Genomic DNA, 27,722 nt, shown 5'->3' with positions numbered 1-27,722 from the left:
TTTGAGAACTTGGTGATGGGGAGGAGAAGAAAGGTGGCCCTGGTTGTCAGCCTTTAAACCCATATGGAAACCTACCTGGAATGGCTCTTTGCTCATAGCTACATTAAATCAAAGCTATAGCAGCAAACAGAGAAATGCAAAACTGGGCGAAAACTGTGGTTAAGGTCAAAATCCAGGGCAGTGGATACTATTAACCTGTGCTTTGGTACAGAGGAAGGAAAGACAGCATAGACTAATGGATAGCACCATGGATTTGGAATCAGGAAGACCTGGATTCAAATCCCACCTTTGACACCAGTTGTGTGACCCTGGGCAGTCAGTTGAGCATTCATTAATGTGGTGCTGGGAATTCAAATAATGAAACTCCTCACTCTCTCATGCAGGAGGCAAGTACATGTGGAAAAAAAAATGAAGAGAATCAATACAAATAAATACAAGGAGTATGGGGGGGGAGAGTGCTAGCAGTGAGGGGGAAATCACTTAACATTTCAAAGGGTCAGTTTTCTCATTTGTAACTGATGGAGGTTGGAGTAGATGGCCTCTCAGTTCTTTTCCCACTCTAAATGGATGATCCTATAATCCTCTGAAAGGCTGACCCCAAGGCTGGAGCTTTGAGCTCCATGATGAAGTGAGTTGCCCAAAATCGCACAGCTAAGGAATCAGGACTCAAACTCTGGCTTTCTCAGAGAATCTCAGAGTTCTCAAAAATCAGCCAAAGGGTCAGAACTCAGATCTCTGCTTTCTCAGTCCATATCCAGCGTGCTTCCTATTAAGCCATGTTGTCCCCCTCCCATCCTGGCTCTAGGCAGTTCCTGGGCCCTTCAAAGAATCATGGTCATCAAACCTCAGAGCTGAAAGGATGCTAGTTGACCTCAGGTTCAAGTCTGCCTTCTCAACTGCTTCTTGCTAGTACCACTTCTGGGGGCCAAGCATTACAAGTCCTTCAAATGTTTTAGGAGAATCATTCTCTCCCCCAAGCCTTCTTCTCCTTTCTAATCTAAAGATTTCCTATTTCTTCAACTGATCCTTGTATGGAAGGAAGGGAACAAGCATTTATTAAGTGCCTACTATGTGCCAGGCACTTTGCAAATATCTCATTTAATCCTCATAACGACCCTGGGAGGTAGGCGCTGTGATTATCCCCATTTCACAGTTGAAGAAACTGAGGCAAACAGAAGTTAAGTGACTTGCCCAGAGTCACCCAGTGTGTGCCTGAGGCTAGATTTGAACTGCGGTCTTCTTGACTCCAAGTCCAGGGTTCTAGCCATTGCTTCAGCTAGCTGTCTCTGGAATGTTCTCCAGTGCCTTGCTCTCCTCTGGACATGCTACAGTTTGTTAATGTCTTTTCTCAAATACAATGCCCAAAACAGAACTTATTCTGCAAATCTGATCTGACTCATTCAGAAAACAGAAGACTAGTCACTTCCCTTGTTCTAGACTATTGTTGTTTTTGGTTTTCAGTCATTTTTCAGTTGTAGCTCACTCTTTGTGACCCCATTTAGGGTTTTCTAGGCAAGGGCACTGGAGTATTTGCCATTTCCTTCTCCAGCTCATTTTACAGATAAGGAAGCTGAGGCAAACAGGGGGAAGTCACACAGCTAGACAGTGTCTGAGGCCAGATTTGAACTCAGGAAGATGCCTACGTCTTCCTGACTCCAAACCCAGTGCTCTAGTCATCACTCCCTCTGGCTTTCCAGTTCTAGATGCTATGTTTCTTTTAATGTAACTTAAGGTCCAGTTAGGTTTTTTCTTTCCTGCTCTTACCCTGTTGACTTAAATTGGCCTTGCCGTGCACTAAAACCTCCAGATCTATATCACATAGAATGTTATACACCTCTGCTTCCCTCCTCCTCTGCTTGGATTAAAGATATCACCAGCATCATGGTGCTTGATGTTTGATAGGCATCAATGTAGTGTCACCCATTGTTGAAATCTTTTTTGGATCCTTATTCTGCTATTCGATGGGTTAGCATACTTACTAGCTTCTTGCCATTTGTAGATCATGCTAAAACATGCTAAAAATTTTCATAGGTTTGGAGTTGGAAGGGACAACAGAAGTCATTTAATCTTTGTCTTTGCCCCTCATTTAAGAATGAGGAAGCTGAGGCCCAGAGAGTTTCAATAACATCATGGGATCATAGATTTAGAAGTGGAAAGGATCTTAGAGGCCATTGAATGAAAAACCCTCTCTTTTTTAAGATGAGGAAACTGAAGCACAGAATCGTTAAGTGACTTGATGGACTAATAAGTGCCTGAACCAGGATTTGAATCCACATCCTCACTCTAAATCCATCACTCTTTCCAAAAAATCCTTGCAGCTATCTCAAGTCCTTGATAAAAATGTTGAATAACCCAGGGCTAAGGGGAGATTCCTGGGAAATTCCACAAGAAACCCTCATTCCATGTTGGACCCAGTAGGCCATTAATGGCTGGTCTATAGGTTTGGAAATTCAACCAGTTCTGAACCCACTTGCCTGGCTCTGGGCTGGGAGTGAGCATACGATAGACCTGCCAGGCTTTGTGGCTCCAAGGTCAAAATGCTATGTTTTAACCCTATAGCCACAGACTATCCGAAACACAGAGAATGGACCCAATCTCTGGGCTTGGTTTGACTTTCTCTATGAAATCTTTCTTCCCTGGTAAAGGGAAATATTGAGTTGCCTTGCAAAGGATGGACTGGGGGTGGAGGGAGGAAATTAGTGGATGGCTGGACTTGGATGGGGGGTTGAAGTTGAGGATGACACAGAAATGAAGAATTCATTAGCATTTGTATTTTGGGGACAGCTTAGTCAGCTTATTTGACTTGACTAATCATCTCCTTTGATTCATCTTTGATTTCTGGCCTTGGAACCTCTCTCCTGGATATTGATACACATACACATGTGTGTGCACACACACATGTGTTTATATACATGTATATACATGCATGTGCATTTGTACATTTTATATACATATATGTGTTTGTATATAGATATAGATATAAATGTAGCACAGTGGAAAGAGAGTAAAACTTTGAAATCCTGAGAGGGACACTGGGCCATAGATTTAGAGACTGAAAGGACCTTAAAGTTTGTCTGGTCGTGCTATCTTATTTTGCAGATGAGGAAACTGAGGCCCAGAAATGTGAGATGATTAGCCCAGGGTCGTGTAAGTATTAAGTAATGGAGCTAGGATTTGAACCCAGGGCCCCCAGATAAAATTCCAGTCTTTCCACTATAGTTGAATGATTTGCCCATAATCACACAGCTAAGAAGTGGCAGAGCCATGACAATTCCCTAAGTCTTCTGAGTCTATTTTCTCATTCGTATAATTAAGGAATTGGTCTAATTGATTTGCCTATACCAAGACTACATGAAACCAGACAAGCAATCAATTAAACAGCAAGTGTCTAGTAAGTACTTATTATGTATCAGGCACTCTGCTAAATTCTGGGGCTAGGAAGAAAAGGCAGAAGCAATCTCTGCCCTCAAGGAGCTTCAGTTCTAAGGGGGAGACAGCACATACCTATTTAAACAGTCAGTAGTTCTGATCGTATGAATGCAGAAGGGAGAGCAAGGGAGGATCCAGGTGGGACCATTAGGAAAGTGGGAGACTGGCACTACAGTGATCTGGAATCCACAAAGTAAGCCACCTTCTCTGTGTGTTCTTCAGCTATACTGAAAGTGCTCTTCTTCAGGAAAGGCCTCTAGTAGGCCACCGGCATCTGTATACTATGTCTGATGGGATTGCAGTCTGATTTGGATTGCTGGTGGTCCCCTTATTGGATGTCTAACCCCAGTAGGGACCTGTCAGGCTCAGCCTTGTTGCTTGCCTGAGCTGACGCTCATCTCCATCCCAGGCTGTGGACTCTGTTGTCCAATTTCTGCTGTTTCAGGGGCTGCTCTAGAAATGGGAGAGGCATTGGTCTGATTGAGATGACCTAGGAGGGTGAGAGTTCATTGTCCCACAGAGCTTGGAGACTTTTGTGAATTTTCTGCTGATTTTGCTTCTGGAGATTTGCTGCTTGCTCACTCTGACCATATCAATGAAGTCCCTAATGCAGGTGGATGTGACTCTGGATAAACAGAGTTGCAAGCGGATATAGGGAAGCCTGGGTTTTTCACTTCATCTACAGTGTTAAACAGAATTTTTTTTTTACTTCCTCTATAATGCAACAGGAAAAATAAGTGCTTATTTTAGAGTTGAAGGATCTGGGTTCAAATTTTGGCTCTACCATTTATTACCTGTATGACTTTGGAGAAGTCAGTCCATCTCCCTGGCCTCAGTTTCCTCATGTATAAAATGAGGAAGAGTTGGATTAGGAATCCTCTAAAGACTCTTCCAGCTTTATATCTGTGCTTCTGTGACCAAGGCTTTGCAAAGGCACCAACAGGGTACCTTTCTCCAGGGCATGCTTTCTCCAGGTAGCAATCATTCAATCTGCTGTTCTCAGCCCCTTACCTGGCACCTGCTACCTGCTGGGTCCCAACACTATGGGGTTCTCCCTCCCTGGGTCTACCTTTCCTCATTAACATGTCTCCCTGACCCCATTTACCTCGACTGCCTCCCCACTCCTGGTCCCTCCTTGAGACCATGGGCTGTCCTGCATGAGTCCCATATCTTTTGGGCAGGGAAAGATCGGCCCTCCTCTCTTACCTTGACTGTGCCCTTTGACGACTATCCTCTTTGCTCTCTTTCTCTACTTCACTCAACTGAATGTTCTCTGGGTTCAGAGCTATGGCTTTGAGTATGAGCTTTGCAGAACCTACCAGGTCTAAGGCGAGATCCTGGATGGTGTGAAAAGCATTCTCGAAAACTGACAGAAACAACAAGCCAACTTCCCACCTTCCCTCCAGCGGAGTGATCAGGAACCCATTAACCGTCTTTAGATGAGCAGTAGGCTTTCCATCAAAGAGCGAGCAGGGCCCTCAGGAAGTGAGTGGCTCAGAGATTCCCCGTCGTCTGCTGGAATCAATCTCTGGCTGGCGGAAGGGGAGGGGGGTGTTGGTTGCCCCGGAACAATGGGCGATCACTCTTCATTACAGTGGGCAGAGTGAGTGCTCTTCGCCAGTCCTTTCCCCACATTATCAGATCAATACAGCCTTAATTGCTGATGAAAGGGAGGATGGTACACAATTACAGCACAATGGTTTAACCGCTCGGATGCTTAAACTTAATTTCAGGCAGTTAATTTTTCACTGATGCCTTGACTCCATGGGCGTGGGCTTCATGTGGGTGCTGAACAGGTGGTATGTGTTCGTGGCCTCTGCTAAAGGTGGTTTATTAATAGCTTTTAACAAGATCATTTGAGCTAATTGAATATGGGAGAAATGTTAATATCATATACGAGTTTCACTTTTTCTAAATTAAAAAAAGATGTTAAAAGCATTTATTGAGCAGTTTCTGGGGAAGAGAATGAGAAAGGTCTCCCCTCTGGTCACTCTATGTGCTATTTTCTTGCTTCTCCCCCCTCTGCTTGTGGGGTCTCTGTGCTTGATTAACATGATCTAAAGCCCCCATAGTGACCCTGCTATAAAGCGATCAAAGGAAGCTGTCAGGCAGACAGCCCTCTATCTTCTGTACCACTCAGGCGTATTACAAGGGCCACAGCAAATGGGGGGGGGGGAGTTACAAAACCAGAGACCATTATACCTGAGAGGGATCATCTTCTCCAACTACTTCTTTTTTATAGAGGGAAGCTGAGGACAAGAGAGGGAAATTAATAATAACTGGCTCTAGGGCTGGTCAAGTTCATTTCTAAGCACACTGTATTTTGGATCAAATTTTTATATTTATTATCTATATATAATATTTACGTTATTATTATAGTTGGACTAATTTATTGCTTATGCTCTGAATGACTATTTCTTAGCATCAGATTTACCCTCAAGGGACAGATTCACTCTGTTTGGGAGGTTCAAAAGAAAAACACAAGGAGGAAGAATGAGTAATAGAAAGAGTGATGGACTGGAAGTCAAAGGACTTAGGCTGGAATCCCACCTCCTCCATTTGCTGCTCTGGACAAATCACTTCACTTCTCTTGCCCTCAGCTTCTTGGCAGAGAGGTTAGACCAGCTTTTTTTTTTTTTTTAAAGGCAGTTGGGGTTAAGTGACTTGCCCAGAGTCACACACCTAGTAAGTGTCAAGTGTTTGGTCTGAGGCCAGATTTAAACTCAGGTCCTCCTGACTTCAGGGCCAGTGCTCTATCCGCTGCACCATCTAGCTGCCCCTAGACTAGCTATTCTTTAAGAGTCCTTTGTAGTTCCAGGTTGGAATTAGGACGATGAGTTTAAATCCTACCTTATGCATTTACTAGCTGTGTGACCCTATGGGCAAGTGACTTAACTCTCAGCCTTACTTTCCTCATCTGTAAAATGGGAATAGTGAGAATGCCTCTCTCCCAGGGTTATTATTATCAGGATCAAATAAGATAATGTATGGAAAGCACTTTGCAAATCTTAAAGTACTTTATAGATAGGAGTGATGCTCATGCTGATTCTATGAATGTATCCTAGGCTTTCAAAGAGGAGCTTTATCCAGGGTTTAAGCAAGAGTAATCTTTGTGGAGTAGCAGGGCATTCTGGGGTGGGGGGAGACCAGTCATCTGGAGGATTAAGTTTTGGTATATTCTTTTAAAATATGCCATATTTATTGTATAGTCATACCTTGTACAAGCCCAAATCTACTTCCCCACTGCATGTATTTATACAAATGTGTTTCTCAGTAAAGAATCTGAAATATATTCAACCTGAGGTGTTAATGACTGATAACAGTTTGAAGTGTGACCATCTGTGACAGATTAGAGAACAGGACCATGGCTCTTTCTCTGGAGGAGCCTGGATTCTATCTTTGTTAACACCACCTAAGAGCAAAACTGGGAGAGATTTCTCCATCAAATATAGGCCACATGGAATCATAGAATCTTAGAATAAGCAGCAAGGGACCAGATTGGTCATCAAGTTTAATTCTTCTTCTAACCCTCTCCATAAACTCCTAAAAGATGGCCATCTGGTCTCTGTTTAAACATTTACAATGACAGGGAGCTGAGAACACCCCAAGGTAGCCTAGATCATTATCTGGCAGTTCTAATTATTAGAATATCCTTCTTTATGAAGCACCTCTCTAGGGTATGTTCCCTTCCAACCTCTCACTCATAAGTTAGCTCTCACAGGGGGACAACTATTCCAAATTCAAGGTACTCTGTGGGTCCATATTCCTAAAACTATAGCTCATGAGCCCCCACTGGTATGTTCACCTTCAATAGTCATACAGTTTATTAGCTCAAAGAAAAGACATTTGCTGAAATGGAATAGTGAGGAAAATAGCCTCAAAATATTTCCTCCTGGGGTACATTTTTCTACAGATAACATATAGCATAAGTGGAAGAGTGGGCACAAATATAGAGTGCACAAGTAGAGAAGCACAGGTTATAGGAAGTGCTGTGGCCATTGTTACTCACATCTCAGAGCTACCAAACTTAGGTATCTTTTCTCTTCTTGTGGTGTCTTTAAACTGCTTCCCCTGAGCAGTGTCACTGCTAGGCAGGTCATTGCTTTTCTCTATAGCTTAATTCTGTTCCACATCTGGATTCTCTGGGCCTGATGCCTACTGAGCCATTTATCTCTGACTGGGCAAGCTGCTCTGCTGCAAGATGTAATGACAAACTAGGGAAGAGGGCCTGAGGTCCCCTTTTGGACCCAAAAGGAGGTCTCTCTTTGTTGACACCACCCAAAAGCAAAGCTGGAGGAGATTTCTCCATCAAATATAATTGCTCTTTAGCTATGAGGTTGCCTTTAGCTCACCTCCATTCCCCTGACCCTCAAAGGACTTGAGAAGTAGAAGAGAAAAGGGTGAGTGATTCCATCTAGAGAGTGAACTTCTTCCGTAGCTAACTCTCTTTTCCATGGCCAGAGACTATAGGTGTGGCTCTAACACCAACACCCTCTTAGTTTAGTTTCAGTGTTAGGATGAAATAAAACATTTGAAAATTATTGAACATTTAACAGGGGAGGTTTAACATGCACTAATACAGCAAGAATACACAAGTATACATTGACACTGAGCTTCTCTAGATGTTGCCCCCCCCCCCATCTTTATTGGAAATGCATCTGGCCAGTATGTCATCAGGGTTGAGCAACTCACTTGGTTTAGGTGCCCACCGAGTCTAAGAGGTAAAGACTACAAGTGCCCCTAGATGACCAGGACTCTATTTCTGGGAAGCTGAGGCCAATCAGGCCCCAGAGACTTCTTTCAGGTAAAGCCTCCCCATGTTGTGGGTGGGAGAAAAGATTCTGTGTCAGAGAAATGCTTGTTCTATCACCTATTATCCCTTGGTGGTAAGGTCCTAAGCATCTTCTAGAGACTCTTCCTCCATTTAAATGCTTATAGAACTTTTACTGAACAGTCCTTCCGACGGTTTAAAAAGGTTTGAGAGACATAGTTTTTGGGTAATTTAATTATTTTATTAATAAAGCCAGCAGGTTATTAATAAAAGGATGGGATTAGGCCATTTTTTAAGACCAAAGACAATTATGGTGGTGGGGCTTACAGCTTATATATCCTCTTAAGCAATTAGGGATTGATGTTACCCATTATTATGTTACTCTTGGACAGAGAAAATTATTTTTACTTAGACCACCTGCAGCCTTGGGCTATTTGGACAAAAGGATTTGGTTTTACCCAAACTTGGGTAGATCACGACGAGCCTTTTTTTTTTTACCCTAGTTTTTTTTTTTTTGCAAGATTGGGTGGGGTCTGACCAAGATCAAGGAGAGTCAGTGCAATCTTATTATTAATAATGTCCTCCAGACTAAACTTTTAAAGGACTTTAGAAGGAGGGGAGCTTTGAATCTCCCCCCCAAATTATTGGTTATTAATAATCATTTCTCACAAGGTAATACTAAAGGGAAAAGGGGGGAAGAGAAGATATGCACAAAAAAGCAAAACTAAACCAATACTGCCCCTCCCCCAAACTATGGAGAACTAAATTCTAGGCCTCTTCTACCTCCCCCAACAAGGACCAAATCTTAAGTATTTAATTGGATAGTTTTCCTAACAGGAGAAGAAACAAAGCAAAAATGTTGAGTAGAGCGAAAGCTGATAATCTTAGGTCTTTCTTCCCCCTCTTTGGAAGGACCAAGTCTGAAGTCTCACTGGAAAGTCATCCTGGCACACCAAGAATGACTACATTTCACCTTCTAGAACTCCTTCTGTTGCTACTGACTCCAGAGCTGACAAGCTTTTTGTTTTTTTTAAGTTACCAAGGGCTTGACTAATCTTTTAGCCAACAAATGGCCAGTCACCATGGCATAAAGCTTGATTAAGGATCTCTTTCATACCATCTAAATGTACCAAGAAGTGTAAATACTTCTTTGCACCTCTTTTTTTTTTTTAAAGCATTTCCTTTATATTTTCTTTGAAGGAAAATTTGCCTCTGTCTCTCCCATTGGTCACATCAGATATAGACACTTTAGTATTTATCAACTTAAATTAATAAACCTTTATTGTAAATCTAGTATGTGCAAGGCAAGAGAGAAAAAGGGGCTAGGACACTAGCTGAGCAAGACAAAAACATATTCATGAAAACTCCAGAGACAAAGAGTGGAAAGGGAAGAAGCCAAGATAGTGGATCCAGGGTGCAGGGGCAGGAACAATCCATGTCTAAGGACAGAGGGAGGAGGCATAGAATGCATCATAGTGGATTGAGTGTTATCCTCGGAGCCAACAAGACTTGGATTTAAGTCCTGCCTCTGATACCTCCTAAATGTGGGACCATTGGCAAGTAATTCCTCTCTGGCCTATAGTCATCTTGGTGTAATGAAAAGAGTGCTGGATTTGTATACAGTTGGGAGACCTTGGCTTGGCTTTTTTCTCTGATCCTTACCAGCTGTGCGATCTTGGGAAAGTGGTGATCTCTCTGAGCCTTGGCTTACTCATCTATAAAATGTGGAAAACAAGACTTGTACTACCTATGCATACTACTTACACAGGATTATCGTAATAAAAACTTCACAAAATCTTATAAGGCTAAACAAATGTGAGATATGATTATTATTGGGACTGAGCATAGCCTATTCTGGGTCCAAAGACAGAGCTGGACAAACTGCAGCATTCTTTTCTGTCATTCAGAATTCTCTCTCTCTCTCTCTCTCTCTCTCTCTCTCTCTCTCTCTCTCTCTCTCTGAGTTCCTTCCAATTTATTCTTAACCTATACAAGGGCCTTAGGGATGAATACTTTTCAGTATGTAGATGACATGGGGCCATATTAATGACCTATCCCAGGAATGGAATGGTCCTCATAGCTCTGAGCTAGGAAAAGAGCAGAGCTAATTGCAAGGGAAAATGGGGGATGGGGAGAGAGATAAAAGTGTCCCAAGAAGGTTCTAGTGCTTGGGTTCTAGTGCCCTGAGCTAGCAAATAAATGAAACCTAGCCTGTATCTCCTACCTGGTGATAGTCACCCAGACAAGTCATTTCCTCTCTTTGGCCTCAGCTTCTACATCTGCAAAATGGAAGTGGGTAGACTTCCACCTGTGGAATGTGGGACATGGAGGAAAATTGTATCATAGGATCTCTAAGGTTCTTCCCAGGTCTAGATCTTATGAACCTAACCAAAAATCTCATATCTCCTTGCCTTCATAAGAAGCATTTTTTTTCTTTTCTGAGCTTTTCTCAGTGATGCCCTTTCCTTTTCAGTGTCTGGTGATTAGATGGACATATTCAATGTAAAAAAAAAATTACAAAGCACCTACTGTGTTCATGGTTCTGTTCTTGGTGCCAGAGCTTCAAAGGTTTAATAAGATGGAGTTCTGTCTTCAGTTTGCTAGTTGTGTGAATTAACCTAGACCTAAGTTCAACACTAATGAGAACATAAATGTATGCACAGAGAAGTGTTAGAAAAGTGTTGCATGAGGTCTCAGGGAAAATGAAGAACTCCCATTTCTATAGAGCTTTAAGGTTTACAAAGCTTTCTTCATAATAACTCTGTGATGTGGGGGCAGTGGTGTGCTGGGAGATGTTTAATAACACTCTCTATCTGGAAAACAAAAAAACCAACAAACAAAAAAAAACCCAACATAAACCGGCTACATTTTTGAGTTTAATCTGCATAATCAACATTTTCTCATCACTTTCTTAAGTCCAATCAATCGACAAAACAATAGATCAAATCCTGATTTGTAGCATTTTGCCAATTTCTGAAGAATAAGTGCTCACATGGAAAATACAATGATTGGCTCGCTACAGCCTGAAACAGCTGTGTCCAGTATCTCACTGGGTAGGGAGTGCGTACATTGTTATTATTACCCCATTTCATAGATAAAAAACACATATGGAGTTTATAGGATCGTATAGAGCTGGCAGAGAGACCTTAGAGATCATTAGATTGAATGCCTTCATTTTACAGATGGAGAAACTGAGGCTTAGAGAGCTTGAATAACATTCCCAGGGTCACACAGGTAGTAAGTTAGGATCTGCCATACTGTTCATGCCTTAGTTCAACTACCTTAGGGTTCATATCTTAAAATCTCTTTCAGTCCTTTGAGGCTATAATTAACTTTACTCCAGAAACCTAGAGAGAGAACAAGATTCAAAACAAGGCCCTGGTGAGAAAGGCTTGGAGGCTGCAGTGTTGCCTGGGCTGAGACTATAGCCTAAGCCATTTGTCAGGGCTCTTTCTTGGTCTCTGTTGAATTTTTCATGATTTACTTAAGTGATTTTAAATTGCTTTTGTAATTCTGTTTCTCACAGCCCCTCATGGAAAGGACAGTGACCCACTTACAGATGGAAAGAATCCCATAGCCAGCAGGGAACTTCAGGAGGCCTAGGATGGACTTGCTGGAGCCTGAGGTTTCAGGGTTACTGGTGACACATTGACTGGAGGTGAGTGTCTAAACTGGGGCTGCTAGGAGGGAGGAGGACCAAGGGGGACCCTGGCAAATGGATGAGCACAGGTGAACTTTAAATCCAGGACTGTGGAATAGCTCTCCAGGAATCCCCATCTCTTTTGCCATTTTGCTTACATGGGATAAAGACCTTTAATTAGGTCTGTAGTGACCCCCCTCCCTTTTACCCCACCTCAGCCCATCAAACCTTGCCCTGAAGTGTAGGAGGATGGTACAAGCAAAGAGCTCAAATCTAGGAAAGCTTATCTCTAATGATGAGGAGCTGTTTGTGGTAGTGGCTACGTGTGTAGGGAGAAGGTGACATATACCAGAGATATTGTGAAGTTAGAAATAACAAGATTTGGAAACAAGTAGAATACATGGGGTGAGTGTAGGTGAGAAGTCAAGGATGACGCTTAGGTTGAGAACCTGGGTTACAGGAGGATGGTTGTACTCTCAAGAATAATAAAAAAGTTGGCATATGCAAAATCAATAAAATTAATGGGTGGGGAGAATGCTAACATCTACGGGGATCAGGAAAGGTCTCTTAGAGATGGCATTTGAGCTGAGCCTTGAAGGGAGCTGGGAATTCTAAGAGTCAGTGGTGAGGAAGGAGAACATTCTAGAAATGAGAGCTAGCCAGTGCAAAGGTGCTCAGGCAGGTGACAGAATGTCACGTCTGGAAGAACAGGGAGCAGTCCAGTGTGGCTGGACTATGTAGAATGCATGTGGGACAGTAATGAATAATCGGTTTTTAAAAAGTCATTAAGGCCATATTGTGAAGGGTTTAAAATGCCAAAACAGGAGTTTTTATTTTATCTTAGAGGTAATGAGGAGCCATGGAAGCTTCTTGACTAGAGGAGTGACGTGGATGCATCTGTGCAAGAAAACAGATAGGAATATCCCCTTCTCCAGCCTTTTAATCCAGAAGCACAGGTTTGAAGACAATGTTATTTGGGTGATACGATGTTTAAAAGATGTAACTCCCCAAACAAAGACCTTCACATAGACTCCCATAATAAGGACCCCCCCTTCCAATGATTATACAAAAAAAGTAATAGAAAGAACATTGGCCTTTGATCCAGAAGACCAAGGTTTGAGTAAAGTCACAAATGCAATATCAGCTGCAAAACTGTGGGCAGGTCACTTCACTTCATAACATTCTTAGTTGTAACAACCATACCCCAAGGGTGGAGGCCAGAGGGACAGCCCTGTGCTGCATGCTACTTTTGTGGGGAGGAGAAGAGATGTGACTCCTGAGAGGTTGTGCAAATTTAACATTGCATGCCTGCTGTAAAGGAATTACTTGTGCTGCTTTCAGAGATAGAGAGACAGACAGACAGACACAAAGACACAGAGACAGAGATAAAGACAGAGACAGAGAGAGATATAAAGAGATGGAGAGATAGAGACAGAGAGGCAGGGAAAGAAACAGAGAGACAGGGGGAGAGAGAGAGAGAGACATAAACAGGGAGAGAGACAGAAAAATAGAAACAGAGAAACAAAGAAGGAGGAGAAGAGACATTAGGAGGGGAGGGAGACAGGTAGAGACAGAGAGAGGGAGCTTTTTAATGGGGTGGTAGAATAGAGTCCTTGGAGCTGTGATGCATGTAGGAAGCCAGCCTCATTATATTACTTGACCTCCAGGGCTTGCAACTCTAGAGACTGCTGAGGCAGAACCTTCCCAGGGTGAGATTTTTCTCTTTCTACTGGTTTGAACTGAGATCTTATCTTGCTTGCCACTGAAGGCTTCATTTACTCTCGGGTATTCCTTGATATACTTTTACCTGTTTGCTATTTAGCCTGGTTAAGTGGATTTATTTGCTGTTTTCCACTTTTGGTGGTCTTTTGTGCAACCAGTGTTTGGTGGGAAGGGGCTGAGCTGATGAGTATACACAAGGTTTTGAGAGCAATCAGGGAAGCTGCTTTCCTTTTGACATCCCCACCCCACCCCAAATTATACCCCAGCCTAGAAATGCCTAAGGGGATGGCAGATCTAATTCTAGCTCCATACCCTTCTTGGAGATAGGAGAGATTGCCCAGCCTTGGCAATCCTGGATCCTGTCTACCGTTTCCCCCCAACTAGGCTGGTGGTGGTGCAGGCATAAAAAAACCCCTTCCTCTCTGTGAGTTTTCTAGGTGGTGAGTGTGTGGCTGATAAACAACCATTATTATCTTTATAAAGGTGAGGTCCTGAGAGTGGACAGTGTTAGTCTTTCATCCATTCCTTTGAATGATTAGGGAGAGAAAGAGATGACTGAGGAAAGCTTAATGTTTCCTTACAAGTCCAGCGACACAGTCTTATTTTTTTTCTTCCTCTCAAACTTTCAACTTTCAACCTCAAACTACAGATTATATGATTGCAATTGTTAACAATAAATCGCATAGTGTGAGTGAGTAATCTCCAGTCTTCAAAGAGCCCTTAAAGAGTTTGGAGTAAAAAAAAGATAGATATTTACAATCACCTCTGTTCTTGATAAGTTGTGTGACCTCAGATGAGTGCTATATCTCCCTGGGCCTCGGTTTCCTCATCTATAGATTAAGGGGATAAGACTAGATGATAGCTAAGCTTACATTCAGCTCTAAGTCTTATGATCTTACTATTTTTTCTGTAACTTTTTCTTTTTTGGTTCTTAAGCCCATTGTCATCTGCTTTCTTACAAATTGTAATGAGATAATATGAAGATTGGGTAAGCTTTGTTTCAGGAAGGTTGCCTATAAGTGATCCAGCCTATAAATGATCTGAGGCTCCTTTTCTAGGAAATAGGAAAAATGCATAGACCTGATATGAACCTGGGGCCTAGATGGGCTTTGGAGTTTTTCAAAACAATCTCTGACGTAACAGATTGTCTTTATGAGTGTATTGAAGAGGGTGACCTGAGAAGAATGGATGAACAAATTGTATGTGAATATAATGGGCTGTTGTGATAGGAAGAATTCAGAGAAACTTGGGAAGACTTGTATGAACTGATGCAGTGATATAAATAGAACCAAGAAAATAATCTACACCATGACTACAACTATGTAATACTGAATAACATTAGAACACTTATCAGTGCAGTGATCAAGCCTGGCTTCAGAGGACTATTAGTGAAGTATTTTCTAAGCCTCTCTGCAAGAAGGTGGTGGACTACAGGTACAGAATGAAGCACACATTATGTTGCTTTATTTAAATGTACTTTTTTCCTTAAAATTTTGAACTTAACAAACACTAAGTACAATGAGCATTTCCATATACATTGTATATGGAAATAGAAAAAGACAAAAGAAAAAAAAGAAAAAGAGGGTTATGCATGAAATTATAAATCTCTATCATGTACAGATTGATTTTCTTTAAAAAATATACATATGTGTGTGTGTGTGTGTGTGTGTGTATATATATATATATATATATATATATATATATATAAAATAAATTCAACATGTCACTTTCAGGGCTATACTGCCTGTCTATGATTTTTTTTTGGCCTTGCTTCTGTTCATGAAAAAAAAATCTTAAGTATTATTTCTTTCTCTTATTTCTTTTCCTTTCCTTTCTTTGTTGACTCTAACCCAGATTCCCCTCTCCCTCCCACTCTTCTCCCTTCAAATTGGAAAAAAAGACCCTTGTAATAAATCTCCATAGTCAAACAAAACAAACTCTTACATTGGCCGTATCTGAAAATTAGTGTCATATTCTGAATCTTGAGTTCAACATCTCTCTGTCATAAGTTGGATATCATCTTCTGTTCTTACATTGATCTGTTCTTATAACTATTTCTTTGTTATAAGGGAGGCAATCTATGAGATAGGTGGAAGGGGATACCATGGAGAAGTAAAAGCTGTGTCAAAAAAGGCATCAATAAAATTATTATTTTAAAAATGATTACCCTAGTACTTCACTCTAATACTGTTCATTGCAGAGCAGTCTTCAGAATAAGGTGACTCTGTTTGGGACCTCATCCAAGAGATTTAGTTATTGAGAAACCAAAAGGCCTTCACCAAAAGGTCTCACATGTGAGATATGACCTCTGAGGGTCCATTTAGCCTCTGGTATACCTGGGAGCCAGAGGTTCCTTTGTTATGACCCCATTTTTAGTAGTCTGGCCTAGAACCTAATGAATTGGGCTATAGCGCCCAATACTTTTCCTCTCGGTTCTGCACCTCCCCCCCCCAACCCCAATACACAAACAAGGGACATCTTCCCTAGACAAAGGGAAGATGAGAATTGAGGTCATTCCTCTGGATTGTTTAGGTCAAAGTTTCTTCTGTGCTTGAGCAACTTACCTGGTAATGACCTTTACCCTGCCCCATGTTGGTGCCGTTGGTTGGCTCTCCGTTCTCAAGTCCACTGAGCCATCCATCCACGGCCAGAACTCTAGGTACTTGGCATACATATTTTCTGTGTGCCTCTCAATATTTCAGCAGAATCTGCAGCCAAGTTAACCTGCATACAGATATTATATCCCTGCAGATGTAAGGAGCATTCGTAGCTAGTTTCTCAGTCATGCACTATAGAAACAAAAATTCATCCCCAAGATACTTCACTAAGAGTTCATGGAAAGGCTATTGCTGGATTTGGACCCCCTTTTGTGTTCTTCTAATTCTTAGAAGGGGAGAAACTATTCACTTGGAAGATACTCTATTACAGGGGTGTGCCAATGTGAGAGGGACACACCAGTCTCAGAATAAATTTGATTCTGAAATTTTTACCGTGATTGTGACACCAACGCTCTGATGCAGCTGTGTAATGAGTTCACATCTGTTAGCACCACATGTTGCTTGGTGTTACGCAGACGTAAAGTCTCAATTTTTCTAATTAGTAACAACATGAAGTATATCTTAATTTTCTTTTCTCCTCCCTCTAATAAACGTGATATTAACAAGGTTACACGTCTGTATTTGCAGTGTTTTAATTGAATCAGAGCTCAGATTTGATTAGTTGGTGTGGCTGTGTTGTCTGACTGGGCTCAGAGTGAAGGGCCGAGGGGTGGGGGATGTTTTTACTAGGCTAACTTGGGCCTCATTTTACCGTGCTGAGTTTTCTTTGAGCTGGGACTTATGGGGGGAGAAAGAGAGAGAGAGAGAGAGAGAGAGAGAGAGAGAGAGAGAGAGAGAGAGAGAGAGAGAGGAGAGAGAGAGAGAGAGAGAGAGAGAGAGAGAGAGAGAGAGAGAGAAAGAGACAGAGAGAGACAGAGAGACAGACAGACAGACAGACAGAGACAGAGAGAGACAGAGACAGAGTGAGAGAGACAGAGTAAGAGAGACAGAAAAACAGAGACAGAGAGTCAGAGACAGAGAGATTGAGAGACAGATAGAGTGAGAGACACAGAGAGACAGAAAGACAGAGGCAGAGAGACAGAGACAGAGCAATACAGAAACAAAGTGAGACAGAGAGAGAGAGAGAGAGAGAGAGAGAGAGAGACAGAGAGACAGAGAGACAGAGAGTGACAGACAGACAGGCAGTCAAAGAGATAGAGGCAGACAGAAGCAGAGAGACAGAGACAGAATGAGAGAGGCAGAGAGGCAGAGAGTGACAGAGACAGACAGACATTTAGGCAGACAGACAGAGAGTGCTATAATGGCTTCAACTCTAAGGCTGCTACAGGAGCTTCCACAATAGATTCTTGGTGTGATTAACCCAATGCCTTGGATAAGGGGTGGGGATAGAGAAGGTGATCCTTGGAGTTTCCTTGGAGCAGAGTTGTCAAACACAGGGTCCTTGGGCAGCAATATTCCAGAGTGCTGCTAGAACCATATTAAAATGTAATTGGGAAATATTTAACAAAATCTATAAAAATACAAAAGAACATAGATAATGTTAATATGTGATTTTCTGAGTTAATATGCAGCCAGCTGGGAGCCTTCTTTGCAGTTTAGTGGTTCTTTTTTCTACCTGATGTTGACTCCACTTCCTTTGAGCACTTTATCTGGTTTTCTGTTTTGCCTCCATTGTATTCTATTTAGCATCATATTCATTTGCATCTCTCAATCAATCAGTAAATATTTATTAAGCATATAAAGGGCATGTGTTAGATTCTTGGGATGCAAAAACCAAAAGGCCCAATGTGCCTGCTTTCAAGGAACTTAATTCTTTTTCTTGGGTGGGGGGAAGAAGGGGAAGAGAATAAATATGTATATAATGCCTACTATGTACCAGGCACTGTAGTAAGCACTTTACAGATATTATCTCATTTGGTCTTTACAACAACCCTAGGAGGTAGGTGCTGTTATTATCCCTGTTTTACAGTTGAGGTAACTGAGGCAAGCACAGATTAAGTGACTTGCCCAGAGTCACACAGCTAGTATGTGTCTGAGGTTGGATTTGAACTTAGCTCTTCCTGACTACAGGCCTAGGACTCTATCCACAATGACACCTAGCTGCTTCTAGGCGGCAGGGGTGGAAGTGGGCTACAAAAAATACATATAAACATATACCAAATGTGTAGAAAATAAATACGAGGTAATTTAGGGGTAGGACATGAGCACCTAAGAGGATCTGGAAGGGTTTCTGTGATGATTAGGCTGAACTTTGAAGGAAAGTGGAGATTTTACTCTCTCTAGTAAATTGCCAGCTCCTGGACAGCAGGGATTGTGGGTTTTGTCTTTGTACCCCTAGTATCAGAAATAGTGCTTTGAACATAGCAGGTACTTAAAAAATGTTAATAACCTGCCTATTCAGTGGCAAAGCTAAGATAAGGTTGGAAAAGACTGTGTTATTGGGTATAAAAAACACCAATCAGCTTCTCAAACTAGGGCTGGGGAGAGGCCCTGTACAAACCCCCGGAAGGAAAGCTTCTCTTCTGAACCCGTTTCTGATCTCAGCAGGAGCTTCAGGTATGGGTGGCTGGCTCCTTTCCATACAGAAACCTTCCCGACTGGGACCAGTTTCTCTACAGTATCAGACACTCTCCTCTGGCCATCCCTCATTCATATTCCACCTGAGTGTGCCCGGGGAAATCCCCCAGGGAGCCTGCAGCAATTACTTGTGTGATTTAATTGGCATTATCATTTTACCGGCTTGACAGAGATAAATCGCTCTATTGGCCCGACCTGCCATTGCCACAGTGTCTTCGAGAGGAGGGAAAGAATTCTCTTGCAAAGAAAGCATACAACAAATCCACGACCAAACAGGATGCCCAAAGAGGCCTTCCAACCAGAAACTTATGCAGTGGATGACTTATGACTGTGTCTTACTAATGAGCTCAGCTATAATTACTCTAACTATTTGAGGACTAATTTTACGAAACAGTGGAAAGCTTGCTGGTTTAGCAGTCAATCTACCATTGACCTCTGGCCTAGTGTTATGGGTTTGACCTGGGTTCCCAAGGAGGGCCTCAGGGGGATGTGTATTGCCCTGAAAGGGGTGGTGGGAAAGGAGGAGTCACAGTTTCTTCTGTACATCAGCCTCATGGAAACATGGCTCCTGGAGGGCTGAACCTTCTGAAGGCTGGGACTGCCCCCCCACATAGCATCTCTGACCTTTGATTTCTACAGCAGTCCCTGCATTAGTGATGTTCCTAAGGTTTATAGGATTTGGAACTTGGAGGGGAGTAGAGAGGTTAGACTACCTAGTCTAATCCCCTCATTTGCCCCTGTATGTATAGGGCCTCTCCCCAGCCCCATTTTGTAACCAAGGCCCAGAGAAATGTAGTGGCTTCCCTAATACCACATGGGTAGCAAATGGCAGAGCTAAGATTCAAACCCAGATCTTCTGTCTTCAAACCCAGCAGTCTTTTCGCTGCCTTCTCTTATTGGGGAGACAGCTAATACCCAAGACACTGGCATTCTCCCCCCCCACCCCTTGTTGACACTGGTGTTTCCTGGAGTCAATATTCAAGGAGAGAACACTCACCCCATTAATTTTACCTCCCCTCCAAGGCAGGGTGGGGGAGGAAACAAGCATTTATTAAATCACCTACCATTATTCCATTTGATCCTCACAATAATCTCGGGAGGTAGATACTATTATTATCCCCATTTTTCAGCTGAGGAAATGGATTAAGTGACTTGCTCAGGATCACACAGCTCATAAGTGTCTGCAGTCATATTGAGCCCAGGTCTTTCTGACTCCCGGCTCAGTGTTCTATCCACTTTAACACCTTGCTCCCTCCTCTGGTCACTCATGTTGTGCCCTCTTAGGGCTCCCCTGAGGAATTCTCAGGTTGGATATCTAGGAATGGCCAGTGTTAGCTGCCTCTGGAGAGAGCAGCTGTAAGGGGGGCGGGGAGAAGTCACAAAAGCTGTGTTCTCATTTGGGTAGCAGCAGGGGAAGTGTTAGGGTTACACTATCTCTGACTGCCAGGATTCTGCATTCTCCCACCCAGGCTCATCTGATTGAAAAGGGAAGGGCAGAAGAGGTATTGCCAATGGTGCTACTGCCATTGGCCTATTGGTGGTGGGTCATCACTGCCCCAGTCCTTAAGTGTCTGCTATTGCCAAAGGTTGTGGGCAAATAGAACTATGAACACGGGAAAAGCCACCCAGCAACCCCGACTGCACAGAACTGTGTTGCTCTGCCACAGAGATGTCTCCCCTGGATCTCCATTCTTTCAACACATTCTGCTAAGCCCCATAAAGGCCATGTCAGGAAACTTACTTACAAGATCCCAGGCTATCTCTGCTCTTATGTGCTGTCCATAGGCAGCCGTAAATGTGGAAAGAGACTGTTGTCGTCCTCACTTTCTGCCTTTCTGATGGTCCTAAAAGAGAGTGTATGTGAGGGAAATGGTACTTGTACTGGAGACTTCATTGAAGAAAGAGATCAGTTGTAGTTTGGAGAAGATTCAAATTAAATGGGATCTCTGGGAGATAAATGATATGAGCAGGCACTTCTCAAAAGAAGAAATCCAAACTCTGAACAGTCATCTAAAAATGATTTCAAAGAGATATGGGGACACTCTTAGGGACCGCTGCCAAGGGAAATAAACAGAATGGGAAGAACAGTTTATACCTTAACATCAATATCATAAAAATGTACAGTTTTGAAGATTTTTTTATAAACTGATAAAGAATGAAACGAGCAGAACCAAGAGAACAATTTACATAACAATACTGCAAAGATGAGCAACTTTGAAACTGTAAGAAACTGTAAGAACACTACCTACGGTTCCAGAAAACCAAAGCATGCTATTCACCTGCAGGTAAAGGTGATGGATTTAGGGTGTAGAATGAGACATATATAGTTTTATTCATGGACAATGAGGGAATTTATTTTTCTTGACTATCCATGTATGTTATGAGGAGTTCTCTTCCTTCCTTCCTTCCTTCCTTCCTTCCTTCCTTCCTTCCTTCCTTCCTTCCTTCCTTCCTTCCTTCCTTCCTTCTTCTTTCTTTCTTTCTTTCTTCTTTCTTTCTTTCTTTCTTTCTTTCTTTCTTTCTTTCTTTCCTTCCTTCCTTCCTTCCTTCTTTCTTTCTTCTTTCTTCTTTCTTTCTTTCTTTCTTTCTTTCTTTCTTTCTTTCTTTCTTTCTTTCTTTCTTTCTTTCTTTTTCTTTTTTCTTTCTTTCTTTCTCTTTCTTTCTTTCTTTCTTTCTTTCTTTCTTTCTTTCTTCTTTCTTTCTTTTTCTTTCCTTCCTTCTTCCTTCCTTCCTTCCTTCCTTCCTTCCTTCCTTCTCCTTCTTTCTTCTTCTTTCTTTCTCTTTCTTTCTTTCTTACTTTCTTTCTTTCTTCCTTTCTTTCTTTCCTTCCTTCCTTCCTTCCTTCCTTCCTTCCTTCCTTTCCTTCCTTCTTCCTTCCTTCCTTCCTTCCTTTTTTCTTTTTCTTTCTTTCTTTCTTTCTCTCTTTCTCTCTCTCTTCTTTCTTTCTGTTTCTGTTCTCTTTCTTCTTTCTTTTCTTTCTTTCTTTTTTCTTTCTTTCTTTCTTTCTCTCTTTTCTCTGTTTCTCTCTCTCTCTTCTCTTCTCTCTCTCTCTCTCTCTCTCTCTCTCTCTCTCTCTCTCTCTCTCTCTCTCTCTCTCTCTTCTCCAGTGAGGTTAAGAGGGTGGGCTGGCGAGAAATAGATTTCTATTCATCAAAAAAATCTAAACACAGGGTGATGGAGGAGTGCTACAGATACAGAATGTTATGTGGACTTTCTGATGAGGTCACTATATTGTTAGTCTTAGTATTGCTTTGCTTTCTGGGGTGGAGATAATCTATAAATACTTATAATATAAAAGCAAAACATCAATAAAACTTTTAAAAATGCTCCAAATCATTAATAGTTACAGAAAGGCAAATTAGAACAACTCTGAGGTTCCATTTCACATCCATTAAATTGGTAAAAATGAACAAAAAAGGAAATGAGCAGTTGTTGGAGGAGTTGTAGGAAAACAGGCACACTCATACCCTGTTGGTGGAGCTGTGAATTGGTCTAGCCATTCTAGAAAGCAATTTGGAACTATATCAAGAATGACAAAACATGATAAGGTTGAAAATAACACGCTGAGTTTGTTGTATCTTTAGAGGGAGAAGCAAACTGTAGGTGGGCAGATATGTGGTTATGTGGGTAATCCTTTTTTTCCTGTCCTGCTCTGTATATGGAAATGTTCAACTTATTAATGTTTGTTAAATTAAAAATAGAAAAAAATGGGCCCTGGGACAACATAATCATAAAGGTCTCCCTTCAGTGAGAAGTCACTGTTTATAAAACAATTTGTAAAAATGATGATAACTAGCATTTGTATGATGTTTTAAGCTTTATAAAGCACTTTTACATACTTTATCTCATTTGATTCTTGAAACCACTCTATGAGGTGATGCTATTAATATCCACATTTTTCAGATGAGGAAATTGAGAGTAGTTAAGTGACATAGAGCTAATGAGTATGAGGGTAGATTCAAATTTAGGTCTTCCTTTCTCCAAGTCTAATGATTTATCCACCATTCCACTCTATTATGTAGTGTAAAATAGAACTTTGGGGCCCCACAGATCTGGGGAGGGGGCTGGAATATTATAGCACTCTCTGTTAATGGCGCCTTAGGGGCTAGTGATGGTCAGCCAAGAAATACCTGGAGAAAATGCTTGCCCATACCTGTCATTTTAGGGGGCACCTTGGCTTCCTTCTGGGAATCTTGGAGGCATGGGAAGAATTACACGGTGTTTGTCATGGGTGATATAATTCCCAATGACCTTGTCTAGCTTGCAATGTTAGCTAGTCCTGGGTGGACCAAGGAGGGCCTTAGTAACTCTGTAACTGCCTTAAAGGCCTGAGGGGTATTGACTATCCTGGGGCTACATCTGTCTCCTGGACTTACCTTCTGCAGAGTGGGAAGTCTCTAACAGGAGTGGGGAACCTGTAGCCTCGAGGCCACATGTGGCTTTCTAGGTCATTGGGTGCGATATTTTGAAGGAGCCCGAGTTTTGCAGAACAAATCTTTTTATTAAGGGGATTTGTTCTGTGAAGTTTGGATTCAGTCAAAGGGCCACACTTGAGGACCTAGAGGTCCACATGTGGCCTCAAGGCCGCAGGTTCCCCACCCCTTCTAGAAGCACTAAGTGGGAGCCTTCGGTCTACCACAAGGCACTGGGTGCTCAGCTCTGGAGGGGGTAACCTGATCAATTGAAATAAAAATGTTGCTGAGGGAGAAAGGCTGAGCAAATAGTAGCTCTGGCTTCCCCTTCTCTCTCCTACCTCACCCTAAGAATGAAGCAGTGAGCTCTGCCTCACTGTAAGGGTGGTCAACTGTCCACAGCCCTTTCTTTAAGTACCTAAGCCTGGAAGTGACACCTAAGGCCTATGGGACCACCAGCACTCAGGTGGAACAGAGTGAGTTTAAGAATGGTAACATGATACCAGCTCTAGGTAGGGAAAGGCAGGGTATATATGCATGTATGGATGTGTGTCCACATGTAGCGTGCTTGCATATGTGTGTGCTTATGAGTTACATATCATATATGTATGAATATGTGTGCATGTGCGTTGTATATATGGAGGAGCGTACCTGTGTGTGTGTGAGGAAGAGTAGTAGCAGTAGCATTCTGGGCTTGGAAATCGCTCAGTGTGATGACACAGTCCCTGAGGCTCAGGAGGCCCTGAGAACGCTTCTGTCAGGGGGCAATGGCTTCTTTCCCCCCTTGCTTAAATGAGATATGAATAATTGATCCTGCTCCTGAATAATTAATAGGATATTCAATAATGAAAGTAATTGTTTGGCCCATTCCCCCATTGATAATCATGATAATCGTACCCTTCTCTGGGGGAAGGGGGAGGACAGGATAGGGAAAACAGCCTGTGAGTTTATTGGCCCATAATGGGCATAGCGTCAATGAAGGGAGGTCACCTTGTCCAAACAGCTCAATCTTTCCCAGTGCTCTGAAAACTGCCCCTCCTCCCCTCACCTCCATGGCCACCAGAACATTTTCTCTGCCCTGTAAGGGAGTCTTTTTATTTTAAATCGGACTCATCCAGTAGTACTTTGTCAGGCTTATACACACCAACCTGCATTTTCCACAGTGGCGAATACTGTGCCTTAACCCCCAATTTCAAGTAAACACAAATTCAGAATTTTCAGTGGCCTTTCTGGTTTAATTAGACCCAGGAAAGCCCTGACAAAACTCCGAAGCCTGCTAAGGCTATTTATGGTTCCATGGAGCTCATTTCTGGTTTGTTGAGAAATGGAGGCAGGAATCAGACTAGTGGGGAGGGCCCATAGGAGGCCAGGCCTGGGAGAAGCAGTTCATTGGGAGTGGGATGGAAGGAGCTCCCAGGGCTTGGGCAATCTCCACATTCTCTTGGATTAGAAATGGGCCCTGGAGCTACTTGGGCTCAGTCTGGAGAAAATTCCATATGGGAAATGAGAGACCAAAGGATTCTCCCTCCTCTAATGCTTCTTCCTCAGTGATTATTGCCAAAGAGCTCAGGCTGCAGAGCTGGAGATTTGAGTTTTTGACCAATGGAAAGAAAAGATATTGGCTTGGTGATGGGAATAGGGAAGATTGCATAGTGCCAACTCCACCTCAGCCCCAACCCTTCTGGGCCATGATGGAGACCATACCAGTCATTGGATATTCAGTCAGGGATCAGGAGTGGAGAAGCCTCAGGATTTAGAACTGAAAGGGATGATCTAACCCACTTCCCTAATTTTACAGAGGAGGAAACTGAGGCAGAGAGAAGAGAAGGGACTTGGTCAAGGTCATACAGGTTACAAGTGACAGAGACGAGATTAGAGCCCAAATCTTTGGACTTCAAATCCAGTGCCTTTTCTACTACAGCATGATACAACTGGAGGTCCATGGGTGCTCTGAGTCTCCTATGCCACTCTTTGTAATGATTATTTTCCTTTTTCTCTGTAGCTTACATTGTAGGAGTGATCAACTCACATTTCATGTAGTGTCACTTCAGGAGTAGCACTGTCCTCAGCCTGGTGAAGAGATTTTGTGTGGCCAAACTGGGGGTGACTGGAGGTTCACTGCTAAATTTTCTCCACTCAAAGTATCTGCCTGCTGGCCAGTTCTGAGGCCTGAAGCCCTGACTGATAAAGGATCCTGGGGACCTGCGGGGCTCTGAGAGATGGACGGGAACTGCTAAGGCAAAATTCACTTAGAGTCACGTTATTATAAGGGATGGGCATGGTGGCAAATGGGACCAGGAGGAAGACCTAGATTCAAGTCTCAGTTCTGTAGCTAATCTTGGTGTTGCCTGTCAAGGGCAAATCTCTTCTTTTACTGGGCCTGAGGTTCTAGAGTGGGGGCGGGTTTGGAAAAGAGGCAGATTTGGACCCAACACTTCCTAACAATTAGACTTATCCAAAAATGGAATGGGCTGGTTCAAGAAATGGTAGATTTCCCTTCACAGGAGGATTATCAGTGGAAACTGAGTGAACAATTTCCCAGCATGTTGTAGAGATGTCTGTTTTAGAATAGGTTAGATGAGATAATCATTGAGATCCTTTCCCACTCTGAGGTACTGGGATTCTATGACTAGTTGCTCAACCAGCTCTAATGATCCATTTCAAGGAACCTGGGGAAAATTTTTTTATAGCTAATTTCTCTGAGAAAGACCTCATTTCTCAAATATATAGGGAACTGAGCCAAATAAAAATAAAAGTCATTCCCCAATTAATAGTCCAAGAAAATGAAGGGCAGCTTTCAGAAGAAGAAATCAAAGCTATCAATAGTTATACGAAATGCTTTAAATCATTAATAATTAGAAAAATGCAAATTAAAATAATTCTGAGGTACCATGTCACGCTTATCACATTGGCTAACATGATAGAAAAGGAAGATGACAAATGCTGGGATGTGAAAAAATCGGGACACTAATGCATTGTTGATAGAGTTGTGAACTGGTCCAACCATTCTGGAGAATAATTTAGAACTATGCCCAAAGGGCTATAAAGCTGTGTATACCCTTTGACCCATCAATATCACTACTAGGTCTGTATTGCAAAGAGATCAAAGGAAAAGGAAAAAAAAATCTTATGTGTACAAAAATATTTATAGCAGCTTTTCTGTGATGGAAGAGAATTGGAAATTGAGAGGATGCCCATTAGTTGGGGAACGGTTGAACAAGGTATGGTGTGTGATTGGGTGTGATGGAATACTATTGAGCTATAAGAAATGATGAGGGGAATGGGTTGAGAAAAACCTGGGAAGACTTTTATAAACTGATGAAGTGAGCAGAACCAGGAGAACATTTCATGTAGTAATAGCAATACTGTAACATGATCGAGTGTGAGAGATTTAGCTACTCTGATCAATGCGACAATCCACAACCATTCCAAAGGACTTATAATGAAAAATGCTATCTACTTCCAGAAAGAGAGCTGATGAAGTCTGAGTTCAGATTGAAACATACTTTTTCCACTTTCTTTATTTTTCTTACCGTTTTGTTTTTGGCAACATGACTGATATGGAAATATGTTTTGCACGAATTCACATGTATATTTCACATGAGTATTGCTTGCCTTCTCAGTGGGTGGGGGAGGAGCTAGAGGGAGGGGCAGGATTTGGAACTCAAAATAAAAAAAACCAAAAGTTAAAAAAACCAATGAGGAATCCATTCCAGCTCTAACACACTACCTTAAAGTCCTTCCCAGTTCTGATGTTCTCTGGGATCTAGGTTCTAATGGCCTTTTTAGCTTTAACATCCTACGTTCTAATGACCCAACTCTAACAGTCTATGTTCTTTGTTAAGGGCCTTTCCATCTTGGGTATTCTAGATTCTAAGGACCTTTCCAATGGTGTCATTCTGTGTTCTAAGTTCTAAGCTTTTTTATCTAACATTCTCGGGTCTGAGAGGACTTTTCCAACTCAAACATTCTATAAATCCACTAACTTATTGACATCCAGCCATCCACAATCAGCTGAATGCCAGGCAGGAAGTGAGTGGGGTGGGGAAGGAAGAGAGGAAGAAAGCATTTACATTCCTAAGAAGAAATACTCCACAAAGCCTAGGCCTCTGAAAGGAGATCTCCTGGTTATTTATGCACATACAGAAACCGCTTCATGCATCGTGGTGAAACCTTGTGATTCGTCAATGAGTCCCCCTGCCCCCCACCCCCGCCTCCACTAACATTTACAGTAAATCTGTCGCACTGACCATTAAATCTGAAGCTGCCTTGAGCAATCGTTCCAATGGGTGTGTTGACAGGCTGAGTGTTAATAATGATGCAAACGCTAACCTGTTTATTGACTTGCTTTTTGTATCCTTCATCCTAACTCACTCCTTCTCACTCTCAGAGGAGAAATCTTGGAATCAGTAATCAGGTGACAGCTCCGACCCCCCTCCTGTTCCTAGCCGAGTCACCCAGCCCCAACTCTGGGAGAGATAAATCACCACCACCTTCATCTGCCTCTGCCAGCCAGTCACTGTTACACAGTTACTCAATGTGAAACGCAGTATTTGTCACTGGTGCCAGCAAACGGGAAAAAACCAAACCAAAACAAAAACATTAACACAGAC

This window comes from Phascolarctos cinereus, unplaced genomic scaffold (assembly GCF_003287225.1).
Source record: "Phascolarctos cinereus isolate Bilbo 61053 unplaced genomic scaffold, phaCin_HiC Scaffold_2;HRSCAF=192, whole genome shotgun sequence".
Taxonomy (NCBI): Eukaryota; Metazoa; Chordata; class Mammalia; order Diprotodontia; family Phascolarctidae; genus Phascolarctos; species Phascolarctos cinereus.
This window is presented reverse-complemented; position numbering follows the sequence as displayed.